Source organism: Leptodactylus fuscus, chromosome 4 (assembly GCF_031893055.1).
Source record: "Leptodactylus fuscus isolate aLepFus1 chromosome 4, aLepFus1.hap2, whole genome shotgun sequence".
NCBI classification, from domain to species: Eukaryota; Metazoa; Chordata; class Amphibia; order Anura; family Leptodactylidae; genus Leptodactylus; species Leptodactylus fuscus.
Genome location: NC_134268.1, coordinates 113,689,086 through 113,701,661, shown reverse-complemented (window position 1 = coordinate 113,701,661; position 12,576 = coordinate 113,689,086). Strand labels below are relative to the sequence as shown.

General features: G+C 40.2%; 1 protein-coding gene across 1 annotated transcript in view; it reads right to left on the bottom strand.

Annotated features, from left to right (window-relative positions):
• Positions 1-930, bottom strand: part of CDH12 (cadherin 12) — a 251,513-nt gene extending 250,583 nt beyond the window's left edge. Inside the window, exon 1 of the mRNA XM_075270977.1 lies at positions 647-930. The gene's annotated coding sequence lies outside the window, so the exon portion shown is untranslated. The remainder of the gene's footprint in view (positions 1-646) is intronic.
• Positions 931-12,576: the final 11,646 nt, after the last annotated feature.

Sequence of the window (12,576 nt, the reverse complement as noted above, 5' to 3'; positions counted from 1 at the left end):
ATTAAAATCTTATATCAAGAACACGGTACCCACCTGTGCCATCCCTTTAATTTGCTTACACCACTGATCCTCTAACTCCTCAGTTATAAAATAAAGTAAAAGCAAACTCAAACTACTGGATCACTGTGTATATGATTCCTGTATTCTAACATCACTATGTGCATTATCTCTGTATTCTGACATCACTGTGTGCATTATCTCTGTATTCTGACATCACGATGTACATTATTCCTGTATTCTGACATCACTATGTGCATGATCTCTATATTCTGACATCACTATGTACATAATTCCTGTATTCTGACATTATTATGCTATCATTGTACTGTGACATTACTGTGTGTATTATTCCTGTGCATTAGGGAGACCAAAATATTTATTAAACTTTCCATAGCCTAAGCCTGTTGCTGAAGTTGTTCATGCCTGGGGGAGCGTAGCCCCACGGTTACTTTTTACACCCCTGGCTAAGCTGCAATTATAACACAGTCCATGGACAAGAATAATGCTTTGGAAGAAAGTAGGCATATTTTCTAACATACACTTTGAGTTTTACAAGAACATCCATTCTTGCCTACTTTAATAAAAAAAGAAGCTTGCATACTAGCATAAAAAGGAAACATATATAACAATTGAGCAATATACTTACATAGTTACAAAAAGTGATTCCCTTTGGCACAACAACACAGAGCGTTCTGCTTCTCCACACCAAGTGCGTCATGTGTATGCTGATAGAAAGAAAGATATACTAGTGTTATATTGTACTGAATTAACACACTCACACACTCTCTCTAGACATGCTGCAGCTGTTCAACTGTTATTGAGCTACAGGTGACTTAGTATGCTATGCTGTTCTCAAGTAAGATTGTCTGTTGATGCAGTACAATAAGAAGGTAGAGAATTTCTGATGAAAATACTTGCAGGAAAGCGGTTATTGTATTACTATTCTAAGTATGAGTTTCAGCAAAATATATCAATATGTATCTGTCACAAGGGAGTTGGAACAGACTGATGATCTGCACAGCACTAGAGAAGATAATAAACTGCATGTCTTCAAGTATTTGTTGCTGAAAATCAAGGAGAATCTAAGTAATAATGGGATTATAAGGTTCTCAATGGTACAGAGCTTCTGTTTAGCATTGTGCACTGGTGATTGTAGTTCAAAATGTGGATATCAAAAACTCCAGTGATTGAATTGTATATTTTACAGAAAAATATTCTAAAGTCAAAACTTCTAAGGTTGATCCTGTTTTATTATCTTATAATATTCTAGTTCACGAGCAGAATGCTATTTTTAACATACGCCTAATATTACTCCAATCACAAGCTCTATTGCAGGGAACAGATGGAGTTCTTAATAGGGAGGGTAAGGAATTAAATCGAAGACATGTTTTCTAATCCCTCACCATGTCCTAAGGAAACAGAAATGCCTGTTTGTTTACTTTAACCACTTTTTTTCTTCCTCTGCAGATTTAATGAACAAGCATACTTAATGTTATCACTTTTACCTCCACATCAGGAAGGAACAGCAAACCGGTCTACAAAAATATAATTACCAAGTAAATCAAGATAAGAAATGACACCTGAAAGTAAAACATTAATAATACCGTACAAATAGAAGGCATTTTCATGAAACAATGCACAAGTGATATATACAACTTCTAGTTACTGGCCCCCAGTTCTCAAATTTACATTTTTCTTAGCAATTTGAATGGAAATATGTTTAATTTTTTTTATTTTTTTTTTTTGTTTTATAACATTAAATTTATATTTCCAATGTAGAGAGTTATGTTATAATAAAGGAATAGTCTAGGCAATGTCGAAAAGTTCAGTTCAGCTTGTGACCCCCACAACCCTATTATACCATAGTGTGCTGCTGTATAATACAAATAAGACCCTGTCCAAGAGCCAAGAAAAATGTGGGATTCAGTATACACAAGAATGAATACTGTATGTTAAAAAGTCAATTAGAAAAAAAATCAAGAAGGGAAAAGAAATTGAAGAAGTCGGTAGCTAATAAGAAGTACTTACATAAAAGGACATGAATTAAAATGCCTAAATTTGCTTGAACACATAAAAAATCAGGGAGACTAAGGCCTCGTTCACATCTGTGTTTGGATTCCGTCCAGGGGAATCCATATGAGGACCTCCCCGAATGGAATACCGAACACAACTGCAAGTGGTGTGCCAGTGAAAGCACACGGACCCCACAGACTATAATAGGAATCCGTGTGCTTGCCGCCAGATCTTCACAGGGATAATGCGGACAGGAAAGTAGTTCACAATCTACTTTCCTGTCCGTATGATTGGCGCGGGCAGCACACGGAAAGCACACGGACCCCATTATAGTCTATGGGGTTTGTGTGCTTTCACTGGCAGTGCGTTCAGTATTCTGTTTGGGGGGGTCCCCATGCGGACTCCCTGAATGGAATACCGAAAGCAGATGTGAATGAAGGGTAAGGCCCCTGCTGGGTGGAAAGTCCCCTTATTACTACCCAATGTACTATGGGCAGTTATCCAATGTCCTAAATATATAAGGAATGAGATGAAAAATCTGATCGGTATGATTATATCTGGAAAAAAAAAAATCCTTACACACCATAACCTTTACTGTGTACAGATTTCGTTCTCAATTTTAGAAAGTCATCTCTTATAGTACAGGTGCTGACTGAAAGCACATATCCATTATACCAGTAATGTAAAGGCATTTCCTAATTTTAGAAATTACATCTAGTCAATCCATTCAGTGCTGTAAACCTTCTGTAACTCACTACAGAAGGAAATCCAATTCTAGATATAGGATAAGGCCCCACATTGTGGAAAAGCTACTTTTTTTGCTGCGGATTTTGCTGTGTTTTTTGAGCCACAGCCAGTAGTGGATTGAGTGGAAGAGAGAAGTATAAATGCAGCGCCGCACATCCCATGAGGCGACCTGAAGTGACTGCTTCAGGCAGCGCCATGCCGGGTCCCCGGGGGAGGGCAGCATTTTTGCTGACCTAAGCCAGTCCAGGACAAGCTGTCCTGGACTGGCTTAGCGTCACCGTCTCGGCTGCCTGGCACGGAAAGCGAGCGGTGGATTGGGACGGCCCTGTGGATGCAGCGCTGCTCCAGTGGCCGCCCCTCACACTTAGCAGAGAGCAGGTCCTCTCTCTGCCTGCTCTCTGCCTGCTAACGATGCTCGCTCCGCTCGCCCCCGCCCCCTCTGCTCGCCCCTGCCCCCTCTTCTCGACCCCACCCCCTCTTCCCCGCCCCCTCCTTCGGGGGGGGTGGGGGAGGCTTTCTGACGTCTGCCTCAGGCAGCACAAACCCTAGGTTCACCCCTGTATAAATGCTACCTTTATACTTCCTATTCCTTCTGTAGCCACTACTAGGTTTGGCTCAAAAAATCCCATTATGGGATTAGGTTTTTTTAAAAGCTCTCAGGATGAACTTTTTATCAGCATCAGGTATTATATGATAATTTGTGTAGGATGGTTCTCCGAAGCTAGAGGAAGATTCTGGCAAAGACCACATAAGGATAGTGGATCAAGGAATATTTAGTGAACTCTCTCTACCTTCCCCTTCTCTGGGAGTTCAAGAACCTATAGAAGCTGGATCTCACCATTGTACAGAATGTCTTTCTAGAGATCTGACCCCTGCAGGTCCACAATATGTAAATTATTCCACCAGGAGAGGTTTTCAAGAGCATCTGTTTTAACAATAAGATATTTGTTATCCTGCAGAGCTTTCTGCAAATCACTGCAATGCTCTGCTACTGTGTTCTCCAGGGTGCTGACTCTGTTCTCAAATTTGTCTATTTGCTGGCCATGTTGAATCATCGCTACTTATAAGTTCTGCAGCATTCTACCTACTGTGGCTGAAAGCATGTTATGGAAGGCGGAACTAGCTTTGCTGCAATAATAGCAATTTGCTAACTTTCAGGCCTCCACTCAGTCTTCACTATTTAAGCCTTCTCTGCTTTCTCAGTGAGGTCTCCTGCGATGTTGGATGTATCGCCTAAGGCCTTGATTTATTTCCCCATTTTCAATCCATAAACTTGGGGGCCCAGAGTGTGCAGAGGTAAAGAAAAGTGGGTATTTAAGGGCTGGAGGACGAGTAACAAAGTTTCAGCAAGTGTGGAGCCCATCTCTACATATGTTGTTGAAACACCTACTTCATTGAATTTAGCAATGCACCACAGCCTAGATTAAGAAATACTATAACTAGAACAGGAGCATATTGATGTCAGTTATATACTGAATTATAGCAGCATTGGGTTGCACCTGTTATAAGGATATACGTGAAACTTTGCTATGCAGTTTATAGTTTTATATTTTTACAGTAAATAATACATTGAGGACTAGAATGTAGCCATTATGAGCATGTGTAACTATTGAGTATAATAATGTGAAATACTTCTCAAAAGCAGCAAATAAAACAAGTGATCTCTGTTGTCTGCCTTATACAGACATTCTACAGATGTTTTTTTAATTGGGCATTAAAACCTTTATATCTGGAATGGAAAGAGTTCAGAATAGGAAAGACATGTTAAGTACATATCTTATGAGCAAGCAGATGGTATTCAGCTGAGAGAATCATGCTTAGAAACTTTGTGCCAGCAGGGAAAAAACTAATCCCAGCTACACCATAGTCTGGCTTTGTATGACAGTATGTTAGTGGTTAGAATAAAGCAAGTGGCAGAATATATAAATTCATTTGCTAATAGACAAAATATTGTAGAATTTGTTTGCAACTTATGTATTTGTGTGTGTGAATATAAAATATACAGTATTCTATTGTATTTTAATGTATTTTGAATTTATTTGGAAGCCATTTCAATACTGCTATGTATTTGAATGAGGCCATAGAAAATTACCTATTATTACACTGATTTAGTATACTCTAATGATTGTAGTGATCATATTTTATTTAGACTATGTTTAACTCAAACTCTATTCACAGAATGTGTGATTTGGTAAGAAGTTACCCTATTTGGCAGATATTGCCTGCAGATAATTAATGTGGAGTTATGGATGTGTCTTCCCTTACTTGTCCACTTGGTACGATATGTCCAGATATGTGTGTCACAAGTTAAGTATGGTTTTCAGAGAGCAACATGGTCTTCTCATAAGTTAACACAAAAGGATATGCTAACTAATCTATTTTTTCTAGAAGCGACTCCTCTATAGGGGATGATGTGCTGAATTGGTTTAAAGGAAGTCTGTTAACAGTAAACTGGTTATAAATCTAATCCTCGTATACGTGATTCTATAGTTGCCATATATGCCTCTGTTATTTAGCTTTGGTGCCCAATTATCATGGAAATCTCAGTTTAATCCATATGTAAATGAGGGGAAAAGCACATTGCCTGGGAATCTAGAGAACAAAGCCAATCTATATGAAATTGGAGCTTCAAAGATGAATAGAAGAGGAATATTTGGAAACCGTAGAATCACCTTTACAAGGTTCCGTATATAACTAGTTTATTACTTACAGGCTCCCTTTAATGAGAAAATGCTTCTTATCTCTCTATGATAGAAAAGTATTGAGTGAGACATTTATGTACAGTACACAGACACGGTAATGATAATAAAAAGGCAACTTATTTCTTTTTACAAGCATGTCATGTTAATTCACACATTAAGATGCAAAAAATGAAGTTATTTTCTTTAACTTTGCAGCATGAGCTATAGAATTGAAAAGTACTGTGACAAGTTACTTATATAAATGTACATTGAATGAATTGCAACCCATAATGGCTTACAAACTGTACTAAATTGTCATTTTTACTTAGGAAAAGCTTTTTTTTTTTTTTTTACTTCTCTCACCTGTTTTTTTTTTTTTTTTTTTTTTTTTCTTCACGAAGCTGTTCCTTTTCACATAGGCAATGGATTATCTACTAACACAAAGACTCTGAGAGACCCATCATAACTGACAGTTCCAACAAGACTGTGCTCTGTCCCTGGAAGCGTTTATAGTTTCATATATTCCTCATCAGATACTGAATTTCACAGCTCCATATTTATCTGACACACAGATATCAAGTAGAAAGACATTTTCAAACCCTGGTTTTCTGGTCTATTTGAAAATTGAACAAATTACAGTATATATGACCTGAAAGAGAAGAGAAAAACAGTATTTTATAAGTAGATTAACATATACTATATAATCATTGCATGCATTTTTATTATATGATCTTTCCAGGCACATTTCTCTAGCATTTCAAGAAAAAGAACATCAATTATCACAATCTCAATAGATAGAACCATTTTCAGGTTTTCCCAAAAAAACATAGCCCTATTTAAATTTGTAAACAATTAAAGTTAAATATATTTAATATTTTGCACAGTTGTAAAAAGAGGTTTTTTTTTATTAGAAATGTAGTGGTGACACACACACACACACACATGTATATATATATATATATATATATATATATATATATATATATATATTATATATATATATATATATATATATATAATATATATATATATATATATATATATATATATATATATATATATATATTTATTTTACTGTAGAAGGTAAAAAGGCAAATCAAGTAAATGAAAAAAAATCTCCTGTTCTGTTCTCTTTAATGTTTGTCATTCAGTTCTATTTTTTTTTTTTTAAAGCAAAAATACAGTTCAGTTTGCTCCTGTTTTGTCAAGGTACTCTATGCCAGGGTACTATACTGTAGATTTTACTGGGCAAAATAGTATTCAGTATTACAGTCAAACAAAACAGAGACTCTAAAATCATATTTACTACCTTCTTAGATTTAGGACACACACACCACACATAGGTCCTCCCTTCATATTACGTTCTTTTTCTGTTGGTTTTCATTGGCATAGTGGTATGTTCCATTGATATGTCATAAAACAGAGATATTCATTGCCAATTCCTGTGTGTACAGTATTTCTTCCATAAAGACCCGCACATAGTTTTAAATGGCAGCACACAGAGCCCCTGTGACATGTTACAGCACTGCAGGAACTCTGTATGTCTCTTTATAGCCTCATATACAGCGCTCTACTGTACAATGTTTCAAGGGGAGAATACCAAGTATTCCCATGATGAAAAAGGAATGTCTGTGGTCATTGTGGGACATTCACAGATAATTTGGGGGATGTCTTTAAATGTTCTTTGATTTGGAATTTAACTTTGACTTACCATCAGTTTTATCAGATACCAGCAGGAGGACCCGGCTTCGCACAGGTATATTACATTTTATGTTTGTGTAGTGGCCCCATAAGAATTGTCCAATTTTTCACTGGTGTATTTTGTATGTTGTTTGTGTGTATGTCCATAAGTGTCATGTGATTATGTGTATCTCATTTTGGATATCAGTGAAAAACCTGTGATCAGTTGTTATGGATACCTGGAGTAAAGCTGTATCTAATCCTTCCCCATGTAGTACTGTGTTTAGATGCAAGTATCTAATCATTGTTGGTGTGGTACTGTGTGCAGATGCACATATCTAATCCTCCGGCGTGTGGTACTGTGTGCAGATTGGAGTATCTAATCCTCCCCCATGTGGTATTGTGTGAAGAGGCACGTATCTAATCCTCTGGCAAGTGAAACTGTGTGCAGACATGCGTATCTAATCTTATGTCATGTGGTATTGTGTGCAGGTGCGTGTATCTAATCCTCTGGTGTGTGGTACTGTGTGCTGAGATGCGTATGTAATTCTCTGGCTTGTGGTATTGTATGCAGAGGCATGTATCTAACCCTGCCCCATGTGGTACTGTGTGCAGACGCAGGTATCTAATCATCACCTACGTGGTATTGTGTGCAGTGGCACGTATCTAATCCTCTGGCATGTGTTATTGTGTGCTGAGACGCATATCTAATTCTCTGGCATGTGGTACTGTGTGCAGGGGCATGTATCTAATCCTCCAAAGTGTGGTAATGTGTGCAGGCGCACATATCTAATCCTCCCTTGTGTGGTATTGTGTAAAAGGCGTGTATCTAACCCTACGGCATGTGGAACTGTATGTAGACACACTTATCTAATCCTCCCCTGTGTGGTATTGTGTGAAGAGGCGTGTATCTAATCCTACGGCATGTGGTACTGTGTGCAGACATGTGAATCTAATCCTATTGCGTGTACAACTGTGTGCAGATGCGCGTATCTAATCCTCTGGTGTGTGGAACTGTAAACAGATACGCATATCTAATCCTACGGCATGTGGTACTGTGTGCAGACGTGCTTATCTTATCTGGTGTGTGGAACTGTGTGCAGATGCACGTATCCAATCTTCTGGCATGTGATACTGTGTGCAGACGCATGTATCCAATCCCCCGGTGTATGGTACTGTGTGCAGACACGCGTATCTAATCCTCCAGCATGTTAAACTGTGTGCAGACGCGCGTATCTAATATTACGGCATGTGGTACTGTGTGCAGTCGTGCATTTCTAATCCTCTAGCATGTGGAACTGTGTGCAGATGTGCATATCGAATCCTCTGGCATGTGGTACTATGTGCAGATGCACGTATGTAATCCTCCCCCGTGTGGTACTGTGTGTAGATGCACATATCTAATCCCCTGGCGGTGGTACTATGTGAAGACATGCGTATCTAATTCTCTGGCGTGTTGAACTTTGATGTGCATATTTAATCTTCCCCTGTGTGGTATTGTGTAAAGAGGTGCATATCTAATCCTCCCCCATGTGGTACTTTGTGCAGACACACGTATCTAATCCTTCAGTGTAAGGAACTTTGTTCAGACGCGCATATCTAACCCTTGGTCATGTGGTACTGTGTGCAGACGTACATATCTACTACTCCCCTGTGTGGTATTGTGTGAAGAGGCGCGTATCTAATCCTACGGCATGTGGAACTGTGTGCAGACATGTGTATCTAATCCTATGGTGTGTACAACTGTGTGCAGATGGACGTATTTAATCCTCTGGAGTGTGGAACCTTGTGTAGACACGTGTATCTAATCCTACTGCATGTGGTACTGTGTGCAGACGTGCTTATCTTATGCTCTGGTGTGTGGTACTGTGTGCAGACATGCGTTTCTAATCCTCTGGCGGTGGTACTATGTGAAGACATGTGTATCTAATCCTCCGGCATGTTGAACTGTGTGCAGATGTGCGTATCTAATCCTCCCCTGTGTGGTATTGTGTGAAGAGGCACGTATCTAATCCTACAGCATGTGGAACTGTGTGTAGACGTGCATATCTAATCCTACACAGCGCCGCACCTCCCATGAGGCGACCTGAAGCGACCACTTCAGGCGGCGCTATGTCAGGGCCCCAGGGAGGACGGCATTTTTGCTTACCTAAGCCAGTCCATGACAAGCTGTCCTGGACTGGCTTAGCACCGAGCAGTGAATTGGGGAGGCCGCTGGAGCAGCGCTGCACCAGCGGCCTCCCCTCATGCTCAGGCAGAGAGCAGGTCCTCGCCCTGCCTGCGAACGCTGCTAAGCCCCTCCCCCTTCGATTCTTCCCACCCCCTTCACTCTGCCAAGCCCCCTCCGCTCCGCCCCCTCCTCTATGGTTACAAAACCATAGAGACTGATGCTAAGACGTCCTCCCAGAACCTCAGAGGGAAAGGTCAATATTGCAGTATCGTCAAACAATGGAGTCCAGCACCAAATAATTATTCATTAAAAATCAACTTTTACTGGTGAAGTTTTAAAATTCAATGAGGATGAACAACTTACGTGTTTCAAGGATAGTACCTCTTACTCCTATCTTATCATTCCTCTATAGTATAGGTAGTATATATAGTTAGTATAGTTAGTACCTCTTCTTCATATATTATGAGTGAGAGCATACAAACCTCAAAATGCATAAGCTGTGTATCATCATGTGCTCCAAGTTTGTATTTTAAAACTTCAACATTAGAAGCTCATTTTCGGGATAACATGGTGGCTCAGTGGGTCCTGGGTTCAAATCCTACCAAGGACAACATCTGCAATGAGTTTGTATGTTCTCCCCATGTTTGTATGGATTTCCTCCCATACTCCAAAGACATACTAATAGGGAAAAATGATATACCCTATACAAGGCTCACAATCAGATTGAATAAAAAAGGAAGTTCATTTTAACAATTAAACTTTTAATGTATTTCATTGGCTTTTGCTTTATGTCACATGATATCTTGGTGCAGTGTGTTATCATTGTAAAACATTGCTGTGTGTAACATCTCTGCCTGTTCGGGTCACTGCACCACCCTCTGCTCGCATGCTGCGGCGCAGGAGGCAGGTGCAGTTTGGTTCTTGGATTAAAGTTTTTGGTCGCACTGTGTGAACTCGGCTCTAGTTCTGTGATTGCATTTGCACCACACCCGTCTTCTGCCTATGTTCCCTCTGTCCATTAAGTGGTTAATCTGGCCTAGCCCTGTGATTGACAGCTGCCTTTCTGTGAACTCCATGGGCAGGTTCTTCCTCCCTATTTAGCCTTGGTTCCCATTCACACCAGTGCTTGTTATTGCCGTGTGCATACCTGCTCTTACTGTCCCTGTTTTGCTTATACTATTATACTTGACCTTTGACTTTCCTCATTGACTATTCTCTTGACTCCGATTTGGCACTGCATCGCTCTCCTGTTACCGAACCCTGGCTAGCTGACCTCCCTCCCTTTGTTGTTGTTCGTCTTGTCTGCGTTTTGGGTTTCACATATTCAGGGAGGGACTGTCTTCGTGGTTGTCGCTAGAGATGAGCGAACAGTGTTCTATCGAACACATGTTCGATCGGATATCAGGGTGTTCGCCATGTTCGAATCGAATCGAACACCGCGTGGTAAAGTGCGCCAAAATTCGATTCCCCTCCCACCTTCCCTGGCGCCTTTTTTGCACCAATAACAGCGCAGGGGAGGTGGGACAGGAACTACGACACCGGGGGCATTGAAAAAAATTGGAAAAAGTCATTGGCTGCCGAAATCAGGTGACCTCCATTTTAGACGAATAGTGGATTTCAAATCCGGGTCATATGAGAATGTGAACTTTGTGACTATCAGACAGGGATAGCTGTACAGGCAGGGATAGCTAGGGATAACCTTTATTTAGGGGGGAATGTTATTAAAAATAACTTTTTGGGGCTCTATCGGGTGTGTAATTGTGATTTTTGTGAGATAAACTTTTTCCCATAGGGATGCATTGGCCAGCGCTGATTGGCCGAATTCCGTACTCTGGCCAATCAGTGCTGGCCAATGCATTCTGTTGGCGTGATGAAGCAGTGCTGAATGTGTGTGTTTAGCTCAACTACACCTTGTGCACCCTCGGCTCTGCTACATCAGAGCCGAGGGTGCGCTTGAACCCTTGTGCACACTCTGCTTCATCAAGCTAATAGAATGCATTGGCCAGCGCTGATTGGCCAATGCATTCTATTAGCCCAATGAAGTAGAGCTGAATGTGTGTGCTAAGCACACACATTCAGCACTGCTTCATCACGCCAATACAATGCATTAGCCAGTGCTGATTGGCCAGAGTACGGAATTCGGCCAATCAGCGCTGGCTCTGCTGGAGGAGGCGGAGTCTAAGGTCGGACCTGAATGGAGACTGGTGTGGAGCGATCTTAGACTCCGCCTCCTCCAGCAGAGCCAGCGCTGATTGGTCGAGTTCCGTACTCTGGCCAATCAGCACTGGCCAATGCATTTCTATGGGGAAAAGTTAGCTTGCGAAAATCGCAAACTGACAGGGATTTCCATGAAATAAAGTGACTTTTATGCCCCCAGACATGCTTCCCCTGCTGTCCCAGTGTCATTCCAGGGTGTTGGTATCATTTCCTGGGGTGTCATAGTGGACTTGGTGACCCTCCAGACACGAATTTGGGTTTCCCCCTTAACGAGTTTATGTTCCCCATAGACTACAATGGGGTTCGAAACCCATTCGAACACTCGAACAGTGAGCGGTTGTTCGAATCGAATTTCGAACCTCGAACATTTTAGTGTTCGCTCATCTCTAGTTGTCGCCTATTACCTAGGATAGGGTCTGGCAATAGGAAGGGAAAGCGGGGGGCTTCAGCTTAGGGCTCACTGTCTCTTGTGCCCCTCCCAGGGTTTAACAGTTCTGGGAATTGCTGTCTTAGCAATTCCCTTACACTGTGTTTGTAGGTTTGATGATTTACAAAATCATGCCACAAAATGATATGCTATTTCTTTATATCTATATTGCAGCCTTTCAAGGGGTTTACATTGAACTAGTTTCATGAGAAAATGGAGTTTTTACTAAATATAAGCTAAATAGACACCTCAGTACATTGCATAACAGAAGCACTCTGCCCCTGCACATAATATAGACATTTCAGAAGTTATTCACTGTTTATTGATTTAAAATAGCATTTAAATATAACCTATTGAATCCTACGCAGTGTGTATATATATATATATATATATATATATATATATATATATATATATATACTGTATATATACATATGTACATATATATTCCTAGATCTAGACATTTCACAGGATTTTGTTTTCATCATCAGCATATTGCAATTTAAGCAATATTTATTAATTTAGTATTTCATAAAATGTATTATATTTGCTAACATGCACAATAGAGGAAAATAAAAATTTCCCCAGTGGCTACCTATTTGCAATATTTGGTAAGGCATATGGATTTTTGGCTGCATGGG